The sequence below is a fragment of the Ovis canadensis genome, chromosome Y (assembly GCF_042477335.2).
Source record: "Ovis canadensis isolate MfBH-ARS-UI-01 breed Bighorn chromosome Y, ARS-UI_OviCan_v2, whole genome shotgun sequence".
Lineage (NCBI taxonomy): Eukaryota > Metazoa > Chordata > Mammalia > Artiodactyla > Bovidae > Ovis > Ovis canadensis.
Genome location: NC_091271.1, coordinates 4,788,636 through 4,808,858, shown reverse-complemented (window position 1 = coordinate 4,808,858; position 20,223 = coordinate 4,788,636). Strand labels below are relative to the sequence as shown.

General features: G+C 46.2%; 1 protein-coding gene across 2 annotated transcripts in view; it reads right to left on the bottom strand.

The window, feature by feature from the left end:
* LOC138929848 (steryl-sulfatase-like) overlaps positions 1–20,223 on the bottom strand; it is a 157,365-nt gene that overhangs the window by 45,655 nt on the left and 91,487 nt on the right. The gene's annotated exons all lie outside the window — the stretch shown is intronic.

The following is a 20,223-nucleotide window of genomic DNA, read 5'->3' as shown; positions in this document are numbered from 1 at the left end:
CGATGTTTATAAAAGAGACAGAGGCGATTTGCCCTTGTGCACTTGTCTGGAAATTGGTGATGCTGAGGAGGAAACACTCTTGCATCCTGAGCCCTCCCGCCCACACGGATTCTAATCCAGGATGCGCCATAATCAGAAGGACCCACAGTGGCTGGGCACTTGGCAGAGACAAGGAGAAAGGTTAGTCGTGGAATTAAGTAGCATCTATAAGCATCATCTGAACCTCTAGGCATCATGGGCAATCCTGCAGGGAGACTCGATAAAGCATTCTAGAGGAACGAGGCTCACAGACTATGAGCCCTTTGGAGGAAGATGCTAGCAGACAGAGGGAAGATTATTGCAGTCATCAGCTGGCCTTGGTCTTGAGGTCATTAAAACAGTCTAGTAGATGCCATCTGTATGTGTTAATATACGATCATTGTTTTTCTCCTTTGAACTTACTTCACTCTGTATGAAAGACTCTGGGTTCATGCACATCACTACAAATGACCCGATCTTGTTCCCTTTTTATGGCTGAGTAATATTCCACTGTGTATATGTAACACAACTTCTTAATCCATTTGCCTACAGGAGTCGGATGAGGGGGTAGGGATGAGGTTCGAGAGGGAGGGGATAATATATATACCTACAGCTGACATGTTGTACAGCATAAACTAACTCATCACTGTAAAGCAATTATTCTGCAGTTAAAGAAAAAGAAGTCTACTAGCTTTCCTCGTCATCTGGGAAAAAACTAAACCATCAGGGCTCCTCTTATATGAGGAAGCATCTCTATAAATACTTTTTGATGAAGGACCTTTCTAATAGTTACCATAGATACCCCGGTCTGAAACTGCCCATCATGAAAAATCTATTTTCCTCACACTTTTCTTTTCCTCATCTTTTTTTCCCCAAACAGCATGTTCTAGACTAATCCTGACATATTATTGTTGTTGTTTACTCACTAAGTGGTGCCTGACTCTTTGTGTTCCCATGGACTGTAGCCCACCAGGCTCCTCTGTCCATGGGATTCTCCAGGCAAGAACACTGTAGTGGGTTGCCCTTCCCTTCTCCACAGGATCTTCCCCACCTGGGGATCAAACCCGGGCCTCCTGCATTACAGGCAGATCCTCTACTGTCTGAGCCACCAGGAAAGTCTAGGAAGTGGCTGACCCAAAAGAAAGAGTGAAGTCTGATTCCAAAGCCCAGACTCTCAAAGCCAGCACAGCTGGCTGATGAACAGACCCATGCATGGCATGGCATGATAGCTCTTCTCTCCATCGCAGTCGTCCCGGAAGACGGGACGTGAGTACAGAGCATGGATGACCCTACACCAGACACGACTTCATCAACTGGTAAAGGCAGGCCCAGGACACGTGGCGCTTGACTGCACTTTTCTCTCTTTATACCTCAAATTTTTCATAAGATAAAAAAAAAAAAAAACAACAGAAGCGAGCTGAAGATGGAAGAATGGGCTGAAACACAGCCTCTCTGATTAGGAAGCTCTCATCTGGGCTTCCCTCATAAGTCAGTTGGTAAAGAATCCGCCTGCAACGTGGGAGACGTGGGTTCCATCCCTGCATTGGGAAGATCCCCTGGAGAAGGGAAAGGCTACCCACTCTGGTATTTTGGCCTGGAGAATACTATGGACTGTAGAGTCCATGGGGGCCGCAGAGAGTCGGACACAACTGAGCGACTTTCACTCAACTCACTCCTCTACTCTCAAATCAGAAGAAAATGATGGTCAGACTACAAGTATCTAATTTATAATTTCCACAGAGATGCCTTATAGTCCCACGGTGCTAGCTTCATTTGGCCAGTGCATACAATTAGTTATACTCTGAAGTATTAAAGGGTCTGAGTTGGTTTTCTGAGGTCTGCTAAGAGCTTTAAATGCTTCTCAAGTGGCTCAGCTGTAAAGAATCTGCCTGCCGATGTAGGAGACGCGGGTTTGATCCTTGGGTCGGGAAGACCCCCTGGAGAAGGAAATGGCAACCCACTCCAGTATTTTGGCCTCGAGAATCCCACAGAGGAGCCTGGCAGGCTGCAGTCCATGGGGTCGCAAAGAGTCAGACAGGACTTAGGAACTAAACAGCAAGCACAAAGAGTATTTAGACTTTACCTCTGCCTCTTCCATTTGCACCCAACAAGCTTACAAGAAAGCCTATGGGCTCCTTCCCTCAGTGCCCACGGGGGGTTCAAACTGTACCAGCTCCTACCTACATGCAGGAACCCACATCTAGGAGCCAGCTTCTACCCCCCGACGACAGCTTATTTGTCTCCTTTTCCCCATCTCCTGAAAGCCATCTTCACAGCAGCCTAGCAGCTACCCTGCTCTGTCCAGAAAGTCTTGTCACGTGGGAGTTACAACCCTTTCCATATCATCTTGGTGTGGCTCAAGGATCATTCATCTTTACGGGGGACCCACATTTTGGGGTGAGGACCAATTCGTTGGTGTAGGATAATCACAACCAGAACTCTACAAGCACACCAGGTGTCCTTGGCATCAGAAGTAACAACTGAAGCGGCTTCCCTGGTGGTCCAGGGCCTAAGTGACTCAGTGGTGAAGAATCCGCCTGCAGGAGATGCAGGTTTGATCCCTGGGTCGGGAAGATCCCCTGGAGGAAGGGAATGGCAACCCACTGCAGGATTCTTGCCTGGAGAATCCCCATGGATAGAGGAGCCTGGCGGGCTGCAGTCCATGGAGCTGCAAAGGAGTCAGACACGACTGAGTGACTAAACCACCACAACCCAGTGGCCGACCCTCCACGCTCCCAGTGCAGGGGGCCCGGGGTCCATCCCTGATGAGGGAACTGGAGCCCACTGGCCGCAGCTGAGAGTTCAGAGGTCACAACTGGAGACACCATGTGCCACGGTGAACATCGGTCATCCTGTGTGACCTCGTGTGTGGGAACTAAGATCCTACTCAGCCAAATAAATAAATATCAAATTAAAAAAGACAATAACCAAATATGGGTAATTGGCCACATAAATAAATATTAAATTAAAAAAGATAATAACCAGATATGGGTAATTGGCCAAATGAATATTTTTTAAAAAGACAAAATTAAAAATTAAAAAAATAAAATAAAAAAGACAACAACTGAATATTGGTAATCGGCCAAATAAATAAATGTTTTAAAAAGACAATAACTGAATATGGGTGATCCTATCCAGCAGACAGATCACACACCCCATGGAGTCAGGCCCTCCACCCCGGGGACTGCACCCTGACTGATTTCCTCCAAAAAGGGAGGGGTATAAAAAGATACAGAGTCCACCCTCTCCGGAGGTGCAGACATGATTTCCAATGCAAAAGCAACATCCGATTCATCTGTCACCAGACATATTCTTGCTATCTGATTGCAACGCCACAGGCTAGAGGACGTTCAGTCTCTCTCAGCGTTTCATTCGGTACGATAAACATTCCTGGAAGCCATGCCGTGGAGATGAATGTCGTCCTCAGGATCAGGGGATAAGATGCTCAGGACTGTTTCAGCGAGTTGTCTCCCACGATCAATCATCGCCAGCCAGACGTTTATTAGGCTGTGCTTTGGTTCAGCTCCACAAACCACCTGTGTGCCCAGGATTGGGGTAATTGGACTCTGACACTAATTTAAGGCTTATCACTTCAAGAATAGTAATTAGTTTAATGAGTTGGCACAGGAAGGAGCAACAAGGCAGAGATGTAACCCCCACATAGACTCTGACGGAGAAGGAAATGGCAACCCGCTCCAGTATTCTTGCCTGGAGAAACCCATGGACAGAGGAGCCTGGTGGGCTGCTGTCCATAGGGGTCACTCAGAGTCGGACACAACTGAAGCGACTTAGCATGCATGCATGCACTGGAGAAGGAAATGGCACCCCACTCCAGTGTTCTTGCCTGGAGAATCCCAGGGACGGAGGAGCCTGGTGGGCTGCCATCCATGGGGTCGCACAGAGTCGGACACAACTGAAGCGACTCAGCCGCAGCAGCATACACTCTGAAGGAAGAGGGCCCCTTTGGGGGCCTTCCCTGGTGGCTCGTGGGGAAAGAATCTGCTGGTCAGTGCCTTTGATCCGTGGTCTGGGATCAAACTTGGGCTTGATCTCTGGTTCGGGAAGATCCCGCATGCCAAGGGGCAACAAAGACCATGTGCCACAATCCTGAGCCTGCACCCTAAAACCCTGGAGCTGCAACTCTTGCAGCCCACGTGCTCTGCAGCCCCTGCTCTGAAACTAGAGAAGCCCCGCAATGAGAAGCCCACAGCCCACAGCTTGAGAGCAGCCCCCGTCCCTGCAACTAGAGAAAAGCTCGTGCAGCCACGAAGACCCAGCCCAGTCAAAAATAAAAAGAACTGCAAGGAGAATGTATGAAAAAAAATTTACAAAAAAAAAAAAAAAAACAAACACAAATGCCCCTTTGGGTGCATATAAAAATTTCTAAGTGTGAATAAAAAGACACAGATCAGGGTTTCACTTCCTTGTGCTGTAATTTGGTATTTGCAAAAGGGCATACAGCCATGCACCTCTGTTTCAAACGAAAGTATTCTTGAATATACCTATATAGAAGTACCTTAGCATAAAGGAAAATGCTATGAAGAAATATCTTTCTGAAAAAATGTGGCTTCTGTGGCAATTTCTATGAAAACAACAAAAATATTTAGAGCTTGTTTATTTATAGTTGCCAAAACCTTGGAAGTAACCGAGATGTCTTCCAGCACTTTGGTAGGTGAATGGATAAACTAAACTGTGGTCCAGCCACTCAATGTGATATTATTCACCGATACAAGGAAATGAGTTGTCAAGCCATGAAAAGCCATGGAAGAAAGCGGAACGCACATGACTATCACAGGAGAGCTGCGTTCCAGCGATGGGTCGGAAAGATCTCCTGGAGAAGGAAACGGCAACCCACTCCAGTATTCTTGCCTGGAGAATCCCATGGACAGAGGTGCCTGGCGGGCTGCAGTCCGTGGGGTCACAAAGAGTCAGAAACACCTGAACAACTAGCGCACACACACACACACACAGAGGTGAAAGAAGGCAATCTGAAAAGGCTGCACACTGCATGACTCAACTCTGTGACACGCCGGAAGACGCAAAACCGTGCAGACAGTACAAAGATCACATGTGTAAGAATTAAGGATTTTAAAATTAAAAAAATTAGAAACTGAAAAAAAAAAAAAAACAAAGATCAGTGCTCGCCAGGGGCCGGGGATGAGGGAGGGATGAACAGGGCCGACAAGTATCGTATTCAGTTGAGTTCAGTCGCTCAGTCGTGTCTGACTCTTTGCCACCCCATGAACCACAGCACGCTAGGCCTCCCTGTCCAACACCAACTCCCAGAGTCCAGCCAAACTCACGTCCATCGAGTCAGTGATGCCATCCAGCCATCTCATCCTCTGTCGTCCCCTTCTCCTCCTGCCCCCAATCCCTCCCAGCACCAGAGTCTTTTCCAATGAGTCAGCTCATCAGGTGGCCAAAGTACTGGAGTTTCAGCTTCAACATCAGTCCTTCCAGTGAACACCCAGGACTGATGTCCTTTAGGATGGACTGCTTGGATCTCCTTGCAGTCCAAGGGACTCTCAAGACCTTCTCCAACACCACAGTTCAAAAGCACCAATTCTCGGTGCTTAGCTTTCTTTATGGTCCAACTCTTACTTCCATACATGACCACTGGAAAAACCATAGCCTTGACTAGACGGACCTTTGTTGGCAAAGTAATGTTTCAGCTTTTTAATATGCTGTTTAGGTTGGTCATAACTTTTCTTCCAAGGAGTAAGCATCTTTTAATTTCATGGCTGCAACTATTGTGTATGATACTGTAATGATTACACATTTGCCCTAACCCATAGACAGTCCATTGGAAAAGACCCCAGTGCCAGGAAAGGTTGAGGGCAGGAGGAGAAGGGGATGACAGAGGATGAGATGGTTGGATGGCATCACCGATTCGATGGACATGAGTTTGAGCAAGCTCCAGGGGTTGGTGATGGACAGGGAGGCCTGGCGTGCTGCAGTCTATGGGGTCAAAAAGAGCTGGACATGACTGAGAGACGGGGTCAAAAAGAGCTGGACACGACTGAGCGACTAATAAAAGGCACAAATCCAATAGTGAACTGTAACGACAACCATGCATTTTAACTGATATTAATGGGGTTGCAAACAGTCGGACAGAACTGAGCAACTAAACTGAATGGAATGTATCAATATTGGCTCATCAAAAGCAACACACACACACTGTGCTAAGGTGGTCTAATGTTTGGACTTTTGCCTTGCAATGCAGGGGGGTGTGGGTTCAATCCCTGGTTGGGGAGCTAAGATTCTACAAAAAGACAAATGAACGAAAAAAGAAAAAAAAAAAACAGAAGCAATAGCATAACAAATTCGATAAGGACTTCAGAAATGGTCCGCATCAAGAAAAAAAAAAGAGAGAGAGAGAGAGAGAGAAAATACAGCAAGTCGTGTGCAGAAGCAATGAATATAGAAAAATCCTCTGTACTTTCTGCTCTGTTTTCCTGTAAACTTAAAACTGCTATACAAAGAAACATAGTCTACTGGGAATTGCAGTCCCGGGATTAGGACCTTATGTTTTCACTGTTGAGGGACCGGGTTTGATCCCTTCCTGGAGAAGGAAATGGCAACCCACGCCAACATTTTCGCCTGGAGAATTTCATGGACAGGGGAGCCTGGCGGGCTACAGCCCATGGGGTTACAAAGAGTCAGACACGACTGAGCAAGTAACACTGGGGGATCTGGGATCTGGCAAGCTGCTTGGCTTGTTTAAAAAAAAAAAAGTAAAAAGACACAATATTACAATAAGCAAACATCTCTTTAAATTGTCTGCTAATTTTTAAAAGATGCCTTTCAAATGCCCCGTTGGTTCCCACACATCGTCCTCCCGCATTCAACTCGTGTTGACGAAAAGCCTACTGAAAAAGGGATAAAAACGAGAGCATGCAGAGGGGTCGGGGATGGTGGACATTTGATCCCAGATCCCCCTGGTTGATCGCTGCCTTTCAAGGCAGCTACATCCCCCCGTGACAGTTTTCCCTGCAGGCTGTTTTCAAATCCAGACAACCCAGCAGCCACAGAATCCTTCTATTAAAATATATCTCACATCGTCCCTCATCTTCACACCCCTCCCTAGATATCTCCTCCAAATTCCAACATTTTCAAACAACCAGGATAAGCTATTTCCTTTGCCCCCACCCATTCCTTCAAACCATCGCCTAGGGTGATAACTTGATCATTTTCATCGAAAGGACCGTATACCACTGGACTGGGATTAAGAATCCCAGAGAATCTAGCTGATGCTCCCACGCATGGATACCAGAAAAAGCGTCACATTTCTGATTCTCTTTCAGTTCTTTTTCCCCCTGAGAGAGGCACCCTCGTATCTCATACTATTTGGGTCTTAAACGCCAGAATCTCATCCGAAAAGCCCATTAGCCGTTAGATGTTTCATGACATTGATCCTATAAAGGTCTAACATATTTCTCGTCTAAAAACTTCTGCAGTGAAATCTCCTGTGGGAACAAACGCCGCTGTATTTTTCTTGCTTTCAGAACCACATGCTGCAAGTCAGAGGTCCGCAAATATTATCTTTCAGAGGTTCTCAGGTATAATGACAGCAATTTATATCGGATGATCGTTCTGAATTACCGGTGGAGGGCTGCAGGGTAGTGTATAAACGAAATGTTTTATTTCCAAAGCTTCCCCACATTCTTCCTGAAAATGAAACAAATATAGAAAGCAAGCCATTTTCAAGAGCACTTTGTTATCTAACCGGAGACAGCAAGATTGAGTGTGTCGGTGGGAGGGCGGGTGGGGAATGAGGGCTTGCTGTCAAGGGTTCGGTCATTTTAAAGCAGAAATCTGGGAGGTGTGAAAATGACGATCCCTTCCTCCCACAGGTGTGAATGCAGGTTGAAAGAAGCCTGCGTTCTGGAGAATTTGTCCCTTCCACTGATTCATGCCACAAGCAAGAATCATGCCACATGCCACTGTGACAGGCAAAGTGAGACAGAAGGTTTTTCCAGTCCTCAGCCGGAATCCTAGGTCTTGCCTGAGACGGAGTTGCCGTCACGGGGAATTAACTGTTCAGGGTCTGGCTCCCAGGTCCCAAGTCCTGGGTCCCTGGTTTGCTCACTGCGGTTCTTGACCTCTGAGTGGGTGCACGCATGCTAAGACAGAGTTGCCGTCATGGGGAATTAACTGTTCAGGGTCTGGCTCCCAGGTCACAAGTCCTGGGTCCCTGGTTTGCTCACTGCGGTTCTTGACCTCTGAGTGGGTGCACGCATGCTAAGTCGCTTCAGTCGTGTCTGACTCTGTGACCTCATGGGCTGCAGCCCTCCAGACTCCTCTGTCCATGGGATTCTCCAGGCAGGAACACTGGAGCGGGTGGCCGTGCCCTCCTCCAGGAGATCTTCCCGACCCAGGGATCGAACCCAGGGTCTTCCTGCATTGGCAGGTGGGTTCTTTACCACTAGCGCCCCCCGGGAAGCACCTCCAAGTTGGAGGTCATAACATATAACGGTAGAGGGTTGCCATGAGTGATGACACAGACCTGCATCGCAAACCCTTAGCCCTGGACTATGAGCACTCAGTGCAGCTTAGCTCTTCTTATAGAGGAGTTAAAAATCAGAGTTAAGCCATCAGCTTGTCTGACATCAAAACTACAACGAGGTACTACCTCCCACAGGCCAGAATGGCCATCATTAAAAAGTCTACACATGTTAGAGGGGTTGTGGAGAAATGGGAACCCTTCAACACAGCTGGTGGGAATGTAAGTTGGAGCAGGACAGTACGGAGGTTCCTTTAAAAACTAAAAATAGAGCTACCGTATGATCCTGCAATCAGATGCCTGGGCATATATCCAGAGAAAACCATAATTCAAAAACATACATCCACCCCAATGCTCACAGCAGCAATATTTACAATAACCAAGACTTGGAAGCAACCTACCCGTCCAGGGAGAGAGGAATGGACAAAGAAGACGAGCCACATATACAAAGTGGAATATTACTCAGCCCTAAAAAAGAACGGAATAAGGCCACCTGCAGCAACATGAAAGGACCTCGAGCTTGTGAAACCGAGTGAAGTTAAAGAGAGAAAGACAGACATCATACGATATCGCTTTATGTGGAATCCAAAAAATGATGCAAATTAATTCATTCATAAAACAGAAACAGACTCACAGACATAGAAAACCCACTTGTAGCTAGCAAAGGGTCGGGAGAAGGGATAAATTATGAATTTGAAATGAAAAGATATACACTAGTTTACATAAAGCAGATAAACCACAAGGACCTACTGTATAGCACAGGGAACTATATTCAATATCTGATAACAATCTGTAACAGGAAAGAATCTGAAGAAGTCATGTGTCTATATAAAACTGAATCACTTTGCTGTATACCTGAAACATTGTAAATCAACAATACGTCATTAAAAAAATTTTTTTAAATCAACTTGTCTAAGGGAAGATTTGCGATTTCAGTAAATCTGGCTTTTCTCTTATTTCCTATAAGGTAGGTGCATCCAGGCAAAATATGGAAACAAAAACACCATGACGTCGTTATTCACCCTTCTGGAAACACCGAGCTCATTAAGGAAAGGGACTATCTCCTGAAGCAGACACCCACCATGAATAATTAAGAAAGAATTTCCGCCTACTCAGTGTAATTCAGGGAACATAGGCAATGCTAAAAAATTCCCCTAAAAGTATTTCACTAAGTCCTTTCTGTGATCAACAGGTGAATGATGGAACCCAAATGTTCGGGAAGAGGGTAGGATCTGAAGACAAATGAGAGAGCATCTATTAATAACTGCAGCAGCTGGTGGTGGCTATGACTCTCTGCAGGGCTTAGGGAAACACTAGGTGGTATTGGGAGCAAGCTTCACCCTATGTTCTGATGCGCCCCTGAATCAGTTACCGGGAGAGACAAATTATGCTGTCATTGACCCTACAAAGGCAATTCTCTGTTAGCTTACGTGGGATTAGAAGCATAGCCAACAGGGCTATCTTTGTCAACGTACTGACGTTGTGCGCCTGCTCAGCTGCGTCCAATGCTTTGCAGCTAGCCCTGTAGGCCAGCAGGCTCCTCTGTCCATTGTCCAGGCAAGAAGACTGCAGTTTGGGTTGCCAATTTCTCCTCCAGGGGATCTTCCTGACCCAGGGATCCAACCGTCGTCTTCTGCATCGGCAGGCAGACTTCTTACCACTGAGCTACCTGAGAAGACCATTATGATGTTGTTCTTGCTGTTCAGTCGCTCAGTCGTGTCCAACTCTTTGCAACCCCATGGACCGCAGCACACCAGGCTTCCCTGTCCATCACCAACTCCCGGAGCTTGCTCAAACTCACGTCCGTCGAGTTGGTGATGCCATCCAACCATCTCATCCTCTGTCACCCCCTTCTCCTGCCTTCAATCTTTCCCAGCATCAAGGTCTTTTTCAAATGTTCTTCACATCAGGTGGCCCAAGTATTGGAGTTTCACTTTCGGCATCTGTCCTTCCCATGAATATTCAGGGTCGATTGCCTTTATGATTGACTGGTTTCATCTCCTTGCAGTCCAAGGCACTGGCAAGAGTCTTCTCCAGCACCACAGTTTGAAGGCATCAGTTCTTTGGTGCTCACCCTTTTTTACAGTCCAGCTCTCACATCCATACATGACTACTGGAAAGACCATAGCTGTGACTAGATGGACCTTTGCTGGCAACGTAATGTCTCTGCTTTTTTAATATGCTTTCTAGGCTGGTCATAGCTTTGACTAAATACAATAAAGAGATAATTAGGATGATCAGGGTAACTAAGAAGCATGAAGCTGCGAGATGGAAATGTTGTTTTCTCTGAACGATCCTTTCCTGACGTGGCTTCACTTCACTTCTTGGGTTCCTTCCTGTCTGACTCCACGCTGCCTCCAGGAAACTCATCCTTACTCTGTGTTGCCACTGGTTGCTATGAGTACACGGTGATCTCCCATCTGAAGCCCATCTCTGCCCTCATCGCAGCTCTGCTGTGAGACGGATTTCCTCCTCTAGTGTTTGTTCTCTACCACCTGGGATGCTTCCAAGGCTCTGCTTAACCATCTTTTCCGATTAACAATAAATTGTGTTTTCCCACCCCCCGCCCCCGCCCAGGGTGTTGCATGGGATGGAAATGATTTGAATAACTCCAACCAGTCCTCATTCTCAGCGAGCACAGCTGTGCTTTCGCGCATGTACACAATAGCAGCATTACCGCGTGTGTTCAGTTGCATCGCACGTGTGAGTCTGGGTGGGGGGGGGGGGGATCAAAGCCAACGTGCCTGCAGGTCGGAGGAAGGCTCTGCAGTCAGTGTCTGTGGTCGTCGCGTCCCCAGGAGGATAAGCATCACAGAGAACTGGTTGACCTGGGCAGCGGGCGCTCAGACAGCAGGCAATCGTTTCAAAGGGCAGCTCTCGGAGGGAGCACAGGTCTCCCCGCTCTTGAGGTAGCTACGCCTGTGTATCTGCTGGTCTTCACTGGGCTGCAGAGAAGAAAGCCTGCATCTCATTTGCTCTGTGCAAAAGGCCATCGGTTGAACTTGCTAGGGGAGGTTGTCCTGGCTTTGTGATGGAGACTGACATTGCCCACTGGTCCAGGGGGTTCTTTCTATGGTCCAAGCCAGCGCAGAGCTCTAGAAAGGGGTCAGCCAGAACTTCTCCAGCGATGGGAGAGATGACCGTTACACTTCCCACCTGAACAGGGCTGTGAGCAGTGCATGTCCAGAGGCGATGGACAGTGAATGACCAAGGAAACCAAGCTCTTCAGAAGGCTCTTTTTTTATGATGCCCTTCACACTAGCCCTATTCATTTTCTTTTCAATCTTTAAACGGTTTTATTTTGCACTGTTGTTCAGTCGCTAAGTTGTGTAGAACTCTTTGAAACCCCCGTGGACTGCAGCACGCCAGGCTTCCCTGTCCTTCACTATCTTTCAGAGGTTGTTCAAACTCACGTTCGCTGAGTCAGTGATGCCATCCAACCACCTCATCCTCAGCTGTCCCCTCCTCCCGCCTTCAATCTTTCCCAGCATCAGGGTCTTTTCCAATGAGTCAGCTCTTCACCTCAGGTGGCCAAAGGATTGGAGCATTTGGGGCATAGTCAGTTCAAGCATTGGAGAAGGAAATGGCAACCCACTCCAGTGCTGTTGTCTGGAGAATCCCAGGGACAGGGGAGCCTCATGGGCTGCTATCTATGGGGTCGCACAGAGTCAGATATGACTGAAGCGACTTTGCAGCAGCAGCAGCAGCAGCAGTTAACAATGTTGTGACTGTTTCAGGTGAAGAGTCAAGGGACTCAACAATATATATATAACATGTATCCATTCTCCCCTAAACCCTCCTTTCATCCAGGTTGCCACATAACATTGACCTACTCATTTTTTAAATCTCAGGACTAGGTTTTTTTTTTTTTCCTTTGGCATTGGATTGGACATTCTATAAAGCTGAGGATACAAAATGGAAAATGATGCTTCTGTCTGCAGACACCTTTACATTATTCACAGACTCAACTCCTCACCATTCAAATTCAAACCTGGACATGCTGGGACTTTCCTGGTAGTTCAGTGGCTAAGATACCACACTCCCAATGCAGGGGGCCTGGGTTCGATTCCTGGACAGGGAACTAGATCATACATGCCAGAACCAAAGACCCTGCATGCTACAAAAGAGTCTGCATGCCTTAACAAAAGGCCCTGCATGTTACAACTAAGACGTGGTGCAGTCAAATAAATACGTATTAAAAAAAAGTGGATACATTGACTACCACCCCACCAAGCTCCTCTCTTATGTCCAAGTGACCTCCAGCTTGCTGCCTGCAGTTCCTGAAATGTCCATCTAACTCTGGGGTGACATGCTGACTTCATGGGGAGAGCTCAAGCTCTTAGAAGCAATTCAGTTCTGTCCGTAAGATCCTGAACAGCAAAGCCACAGGCAGAAGGGCTCTGTGGGGAATGTGAAGTCCAGGGTGAACATTTCAAATAGAAGATGAAATAGCAACTGTGATGTAAAAACCCACAAGATGGTCCAAACACCTGTCTCCTTTTCCATCATGGACTTTTTTTTTTTTTCCCATCCATGACTTTTCTACTCAATATAATGTGGGTAAATGTACATTTTAAGCAAACATGCTTCACCCATCTGTGAAAGGGAGAGTAATAATAATAGCAATAGTAGTAATAAAGACAATAATAGCAGCTAGCATTTACTGAGTACTTGTTGCATACCTGGCACTGTGCTGACTCTTCTAAGTATGTAACTTTATTTCATCTGATAATTCAACTCATTCAAGCAGGTGTTAACACATCACATAGGAGGATTTTTTTTTTTAACGTTTTTACTGAATTTGTTACACTGTTGCTTCTGTCTAAAGGATTGGTTTTTTGGCCTCAAAGTCTGTCTGATCCTAGCTCCCTGACCAGGAATTGAACCCCCACCCGGGGCATTAGAAGGCAAAAATCTTAACCACTGAAACCCCCCAGGGGAAGTCCACAGGCATGGGAATTATTGCTTTTGACTTTTTAACAACCCCTAATTGTGTGCCATGACTCAAAAGCAACAAGTATTCAAATCTGCTCCTCACCCCTAATTTTGATCTCACCTTTCAAATATAGACACTGGTCCTGCGTGGAATACCATTTAAACGTTGCTTTAACTCCATCTCTCAAATCCTAATTTGTCTTTTCTTGCTATGCCCAGATATGTTTAATTAGCAGATTAAATGTGCTAATCGGAAGAGGCTGAGGGAGAAGGCAGTGATATACAAAACACCCCTGAGATATCCAACATGGACATCCTATTGTTTTCTGCATCTGTTTAATTTTTCCTTTCCTTTTTTTTTTTTTCAGTTGGCAGATAATTGCTTTACAGTGTTGTTGTACAGGTGTCAGCTGCACAACAAGGTGAATGCGCCATATATAGACACATCCCCCCTCCCTTGTTAGTCTCCCCCCGACGCCCCCATCCCAACTCTCCAGATCATCACAGAGCGCCGGGCGGAGCTCCCTGTGCTGTAGAGCAGCCTCCACCCAGCTCCCTGTCTTACGCACGGTCGTGCACAGATGTCAGGGCTACTCTCTCGAATCGTCCCACCCTCTCCTTCCCCCGCCATATCCACAGTCTGTGTCCTACATCTCTTGTCTCTGTCCTGCCCTGGAAATAGGCTCATCAGTATCATTTCCCTAAATTCCATATACGTGTGTGTGTGTGAGTTAACATACGGTATTTGCTCTTCTCTTGCGGACGTCTTTTACTCTGTACGACAGACTCTAGATCCATCCACATCCCTACAATGGACTCAAATCCTTTTCCTTTACATGGCTGAGTCATATTCCACTCTCTATACGTACCACAACTTCTTTATCCATTCATCTCTCCATGGACATGAAGGCCGCCTCCATGTCCTGGACACTGCAAAGAATACATCTCTAGAGGGTGTGAGACAAAGTCAAGAATGCAGGGATGGATGAACTCCTAGGATACGGGAGCTGGAGGAAAATTGTTGGAGGCCATTGGTCCAAAGAGTCTTGTCTTATAGATAAGCCGCAGCTGGAGAGGAGACAACGTCTACTTTCTCAAATAATTCAACAAACTAGAAACCTTTTCTGGCTTCAGAGAAGCAGTGTAGCCTACTGGCGCCTGGGCAGTCTTACACAAGTCACTGAGCCTCTCCAAACTTCACTTCCTCACCCACAGGATGATAAAAATCTCTTAGAACACCATTGTGAGATCGCCACTAAACTATCCATGTGAGGTGTTAGATAAGTGGGTGCTGCTGTTGCTGCCAAGTCACTTCAGTCGTGTCCAACTCTGTGTGAACCCATAGACAGCAGCCCACCAGGCTCCCCTGTCCCTGGGATTCTCCAGGCAAGAACGCTGGAGTGGGTTGCCATTGCCTTCTCCAATGTACGAAAGGGAAAAGTGAAAGCGAAGTCGCTCAGTCGTGTCTAGCATATACTAATTTTAGATTTTAGCTACTGTGAGTCAATAAACATTTACTATTCTTCTTGTGATAGCTGTTGTGGTTCTGCAGCCAGAAATTTTATTAATCCTGTTTGACTCAACTGGGCAACTTGATTCCTCGATAATTTATGGTGTTATCTTCTTTAGGGAAATGATTTTGTGGAAGAGTGTGAAAACATACTCATTTTAATTTGAGATGTAAATTCAAGGTAAAATAATATCCATCCTGGGCTCAAGAACATAAAAATTAAGCTTTGGGCTTTGAAAAAAAAATGGTAACGAGATTACAGAGTTTATGAAACCCAGAGGTTAACGATTTATAGGATAAATTAATTTGGAGAATGAAAATCAATATTCTACATAGTGAATTTCTAACTACACCTTATGGCCGAAACTCTGGATGAACAGACTTCAACTGTTCCTGTCCCAGGGCTCTGTCCCCGTCCTGCCTGACTCTGCACTGTCGGCATGTCTAACCTGAGGCTGCAAAAACTGATCTTCTGCAGAAGATTACTATCTTGTCACAAATACTGGAAACTCACACAGGAAGGGAAGATAATCGGAAAACGTTTAAATTTTGTATATAAAACTTATGTTTTACATATATATATATATTATATATGTGCTTGCTTGCATGCATGCTAAGTCGCTTCAGTCGTGTCCGACTCTTTGCGACCCTATCGACTGTAGCCCACCAGGCTCCTCTGTCTATGGGATTCTCCAGGCAGGACTACTGGAGTGGGTTGCCATTCCCTTCTCCATGGGATCTTTCTGACCCAGAGATCGAACCCATGTCTCTTACACCTTCTGCATTGGCAGGCAGGTTCTTTATCACTCGTGCCACCTGGGAAGCATGTATATCTCCAGTGGTCATGTATGGATGTGAGGGCTGGACTATAAAGAAAGCTGAGTGCCAAAAATGGATGCTTTTGAACGGTGGTGTTGGAGAAGACGCTTGAGAGTCCCTTGGACTGCAAGGAGATCCAACCAGTCCATTCTAAAGGAGATCAGTCCTGGGTGTTCTTTGGAAGGAATGATGCTAAAGCTAAAACTCCAATACCGTGGCCACCTCATGTGAAGAGCTGACTCATTGGAAAAGACCCTGATGCTGGGAAAGATTGAAGGCAGGAGAGAAGGGGACGATAGAGGGTGAGACGGTTGGATGGCATCACAAAGTCGATGGACATGAGTTTGGGTGGATTCCGGGAGTTGGTGATGACAGGGAGGCCTGGTGTGGGGTCGCAGAGTCAGACATGACTAAGCGACTGAACTGAACTGATATGTGTTATATATATATACACACACACATACATATATATGTATATATGTAAATGTAAGCAGGTACATTTTGCTACCCTATTATTTGATTTTCTGATATCCTAATTTATATGAAGCTTTCCAGGTGTGCATATCTCAGAGACATATAAAATCAAGAATAGATTAATAAGAGAAAAATTGCACTTTGGCAGATAAAGATTCATTTGCAAGAGCAAAGCACTGAAAATTAATGCCGTTGATAGAGATGGCCAAGAGGCGCATGAAAAGATGTTCAGCATCACTAATTATTAGACAAGCACAGATTGAAACTCTTAACGACGTAACGCCTCACGCTGGTCAGAATGGCCACCATCAGGAAGTCCACAAATAATAAATGCTGGAGGCAGTGTGGAGTGGAGAGCACTCCCACACTGCTGGTGGAAATGTAAATTGGTACAGTCACCATGAAGAACAATATGGTTGTTCCTTAAAGAACTTAACATACAGCTGCTGCTTGACCCAGCAACCCCACTGCTGAGGGGATGTATCCAGAGAAAACCACAATCTGAAAAGATACATACCCCCCAGGGGTCATTTTTGTTTGTTTGCTTAGTGGCTCCATCGTGTCCGACTCTTTGCGACCCCACAGACTGTAGCCCGCCAGGCTCCTCTGTCCCTGGAATTTTCTAGGCAAGAAGCAGTATTTACAATAGCTAGGAAATGCGTGCTAAGTCACTTCAGTCGTGTCCAACTCTGCGCGACCCTACGGACTGTAGGCCCCCACCCCCCACACCCCACCCCCACCCCGCCAGGGCTCCTCTGTCCATGGGATGCTCCAGGCAAGAATACTGGAGTGGGTTTCCACGCCCTCCTCCAGGGGATCTTCCCGACCCAGGAATCAAACCCCCGTCTCCCGAGTCTCTTGCACTGGCAAGCAGGTTCTTTACCACTAGCTGGGACATGGAAGCTACCCAAAAGTCCATCGACAGATAAGCGGGCAAACAAGAGGTGGTACATATATACACAGCAGGATGTCACTCGGCCATTAAAAAAAAAAAAACTGAAATAATGCCATTTGCAGCAACATGGATGGCCCTAGAGATTCTCACACTAGCTAAGTCAGACATATATCATATGATATCCCTTACATGTGAGGTCAGACAGCCAAATATCATATGATATCGCTTTTACAAGAAATCTACGAAAATGACCCAAATGAACATGTCCAGGAAACAGAAACAGACTCACTGAAACAGAGAACAGACTTCTGGTTGCCAAGGGGGAAGGGGTCGGGGGGAGGAATGGACTGGGAGTTTGGGATTGGCAGAGGCAAAGTATTTCCCATAAGACGGATAAACAAGAAGGCCCTCGTGTACAACCCAGGGAATTGTATTCAATACCCCGTGACAAACCATAATGGGAAAAGACACGAAAAAGAATATGCATATATATATATATATATATGTATATATACATGCAAGTATCACTGCATCACTGCTGTACAGCAGAAATTAACCCAACACTGTAAATCAACCATACTTCAATAAAAAAGATAAATCAGGAGTCAAATAAAACGTGCGGAGATGGACTTTATGGAAATAGGTTCCTTGATGACCCGGCTTGGCCCATTCTCCTACTGCTTGGGAGCAAAGAAAATGTCTCAGAGAGTCAGTCCCCTGTAAAGGGACTTTCCTTCCCAAACGCATGATTTGTAGTTCTGTGCATGCACACTCAGGCACACACACACACACACACACAGGTGAGTGTGCACTCTACCCTGGAGTCATCACCACCCACAACACCTCTGTTGGTCGCAACTGCATGTATACGGCCCTGCTCCCAGGTTCCCTCTCCTTCATCCCAATCGAAGCGACTGCCCCCTCCTTGATCAGTGATGCCTGGCGCAGCCTGGCTCCTGAGTGCAAGAACCCTTTTTTTTTTCTTTTTTTGCACACAAGCATTGCCGTGTTGGGTGAGGCACCGAAGAGCAGAAGCATCGACTCTATCGGCACCCAGAGGCACTCCCTCTCTTCCAAAGTCGACAGCAATGCCCTTTCTGGAACTCTCCTCTCTACCCACCGCCCACCCCCCCGCATCCTGCCCCTGGCTTAATTACAAAGCAACACCAAGCAAAACGCAAAGGCCACGTTGTTGAGACAAGGAAAAATGACTTTTCTCAAAGTCAGCGCTCGACCCTTCCGAGATCGTCAGAGACGCTTATTTCTCATAGCTTTCTCTCTTCCGAGCGCACGGCTTATTTATGTGCTGAAAATCAGATGCATAAATGCGTAAATAAGATGGTTGTTACCGATGAGATTTGGCAGGCGGGCAACGGGGTGTCGACGGAGGAAGCTGACGGGCAATTCTGCTTTCAAATGATCAAACTTGAAAGGCTTAAAATGCCGTAACGCTGTCATTTTCCCGGTCTTCTGGCTACTGTCTTACTTCCGAGTGGAAAAAATATATATATTATGACAGCAGTGTTCCTTCCCTAACGGTTCTGTGCGAACTGCAAACGTGGATGTGCTGCCCAAATCACAGTCTGTCACGGCCGACTCCAAGAAGAGTGTGCAGTTGAATGCCACTGAGCGATCGTTTTAAAATCGAAGTAATTGATAAAATCGGCAAACGTCTCCTTAGAGTTGACGGCTGGATCTGATGTTAGTGACCTTAATGAATGGAATTTCGTATAAAGTGCAGCAAGCACTCGACGAACTCCAGAAACAACAGGGTTTTATTTCGTTTGAGTTTTCTGCATCACTCATATCTGGGGTACCTGACGGACAAGATCCATTTGGGACGGAGAAGGGTTTGTTTATGGAAGTAAGCTACTTGAAGACCTCACCTCTCTTTTCTTCTACTGCTTGGGGGCAAATACAGTGACTTACACAGCCCTCTGTAAAGAGACTTTGCTCCCAAATGTTCCATGCTAACTGAAGAGAGTCAGGGGCTTCTCTGGGGGTGCAGTGGTCAAGACTCTCTGCACTTCCAAAGCCAGGGGTACCAGCTCAAAGTCTGGTTGGAGAACTAAGATCCCACATGCCGTGAGGTATGATCAAAAATTATTGTTGTTCAGGAGCTCAGTCATGTCTGACTCTTTTCGACCCCATGGACTGTGTCATGCCAGGCTTCCCTGTCCTTGTCTATCTGAGCGGGCACATATATGTGTGTGTGTATGTGTGTCTGGGTGTGCATGTACAACTGAGTCACTTTGCTTTATAGCAGAAATTAACACAATATTGTAATGCTGTGGTGATCGGCTATGTGGTGGTTTAGTGGCTAAGTTGTGTCCGATGCTTGCGACTTCATAGACTGTATGTAGCCTGCCAGGTTCCTCTGTCCATGGGATTCTCCGGGCAAGAATACTGGAGTGGGTTGCCATTTCCTTCCACTTCAATAAAATTAAAATAAATAAAGGTATCCTCCAGTAACAATATCCCATTTATTATTTTCCAGAAGCCTTACATTTGGAAATCTCACAGTAAGCTCTCCCAAATGTCCTAATAGCACATTTTCTTAAGTTTCTTTCGCACATGTCCTGAAGCTTAGTCTCTGTGTTTGGGAACGGGGCAGGGGATCTTTCTTTAATCCTGTCTTTTTATTCCATATATTTGACAGCCGTGGAAAGAAAACTGGACATAGGTGGGTCTGTATTAGTCATTTTGTTACCGAGCACAGGTTGTCATCGCTTCCTAAATGTTTTCTTGAAGTTCTGAAACCTTGTTATGTATCTCACAATTCAGGTAAACAGTGGTCTGTAATGGAAAACAGCTTCATCTCTCTCCTGTCTCCTGCTTGAATAAAAAGCCTGCTCATTAGGGCAGAGGTTTCTGCAATGCTAGAGCCTGTCAAAAGGGCCGGCGAGGATGCTTTCTGCAGCCTCCGTTTCCTGATTATCTGGGTAACCAGAGATTATGGCGATAGTACCAGAGGTCACATTCTATCTGTCACAGAGCTAAGCTGCCATCCCGAGCATATATCCAAGATTTGATACTCCGGAATCAACTGATGCATTTCTTTAAAAAAAA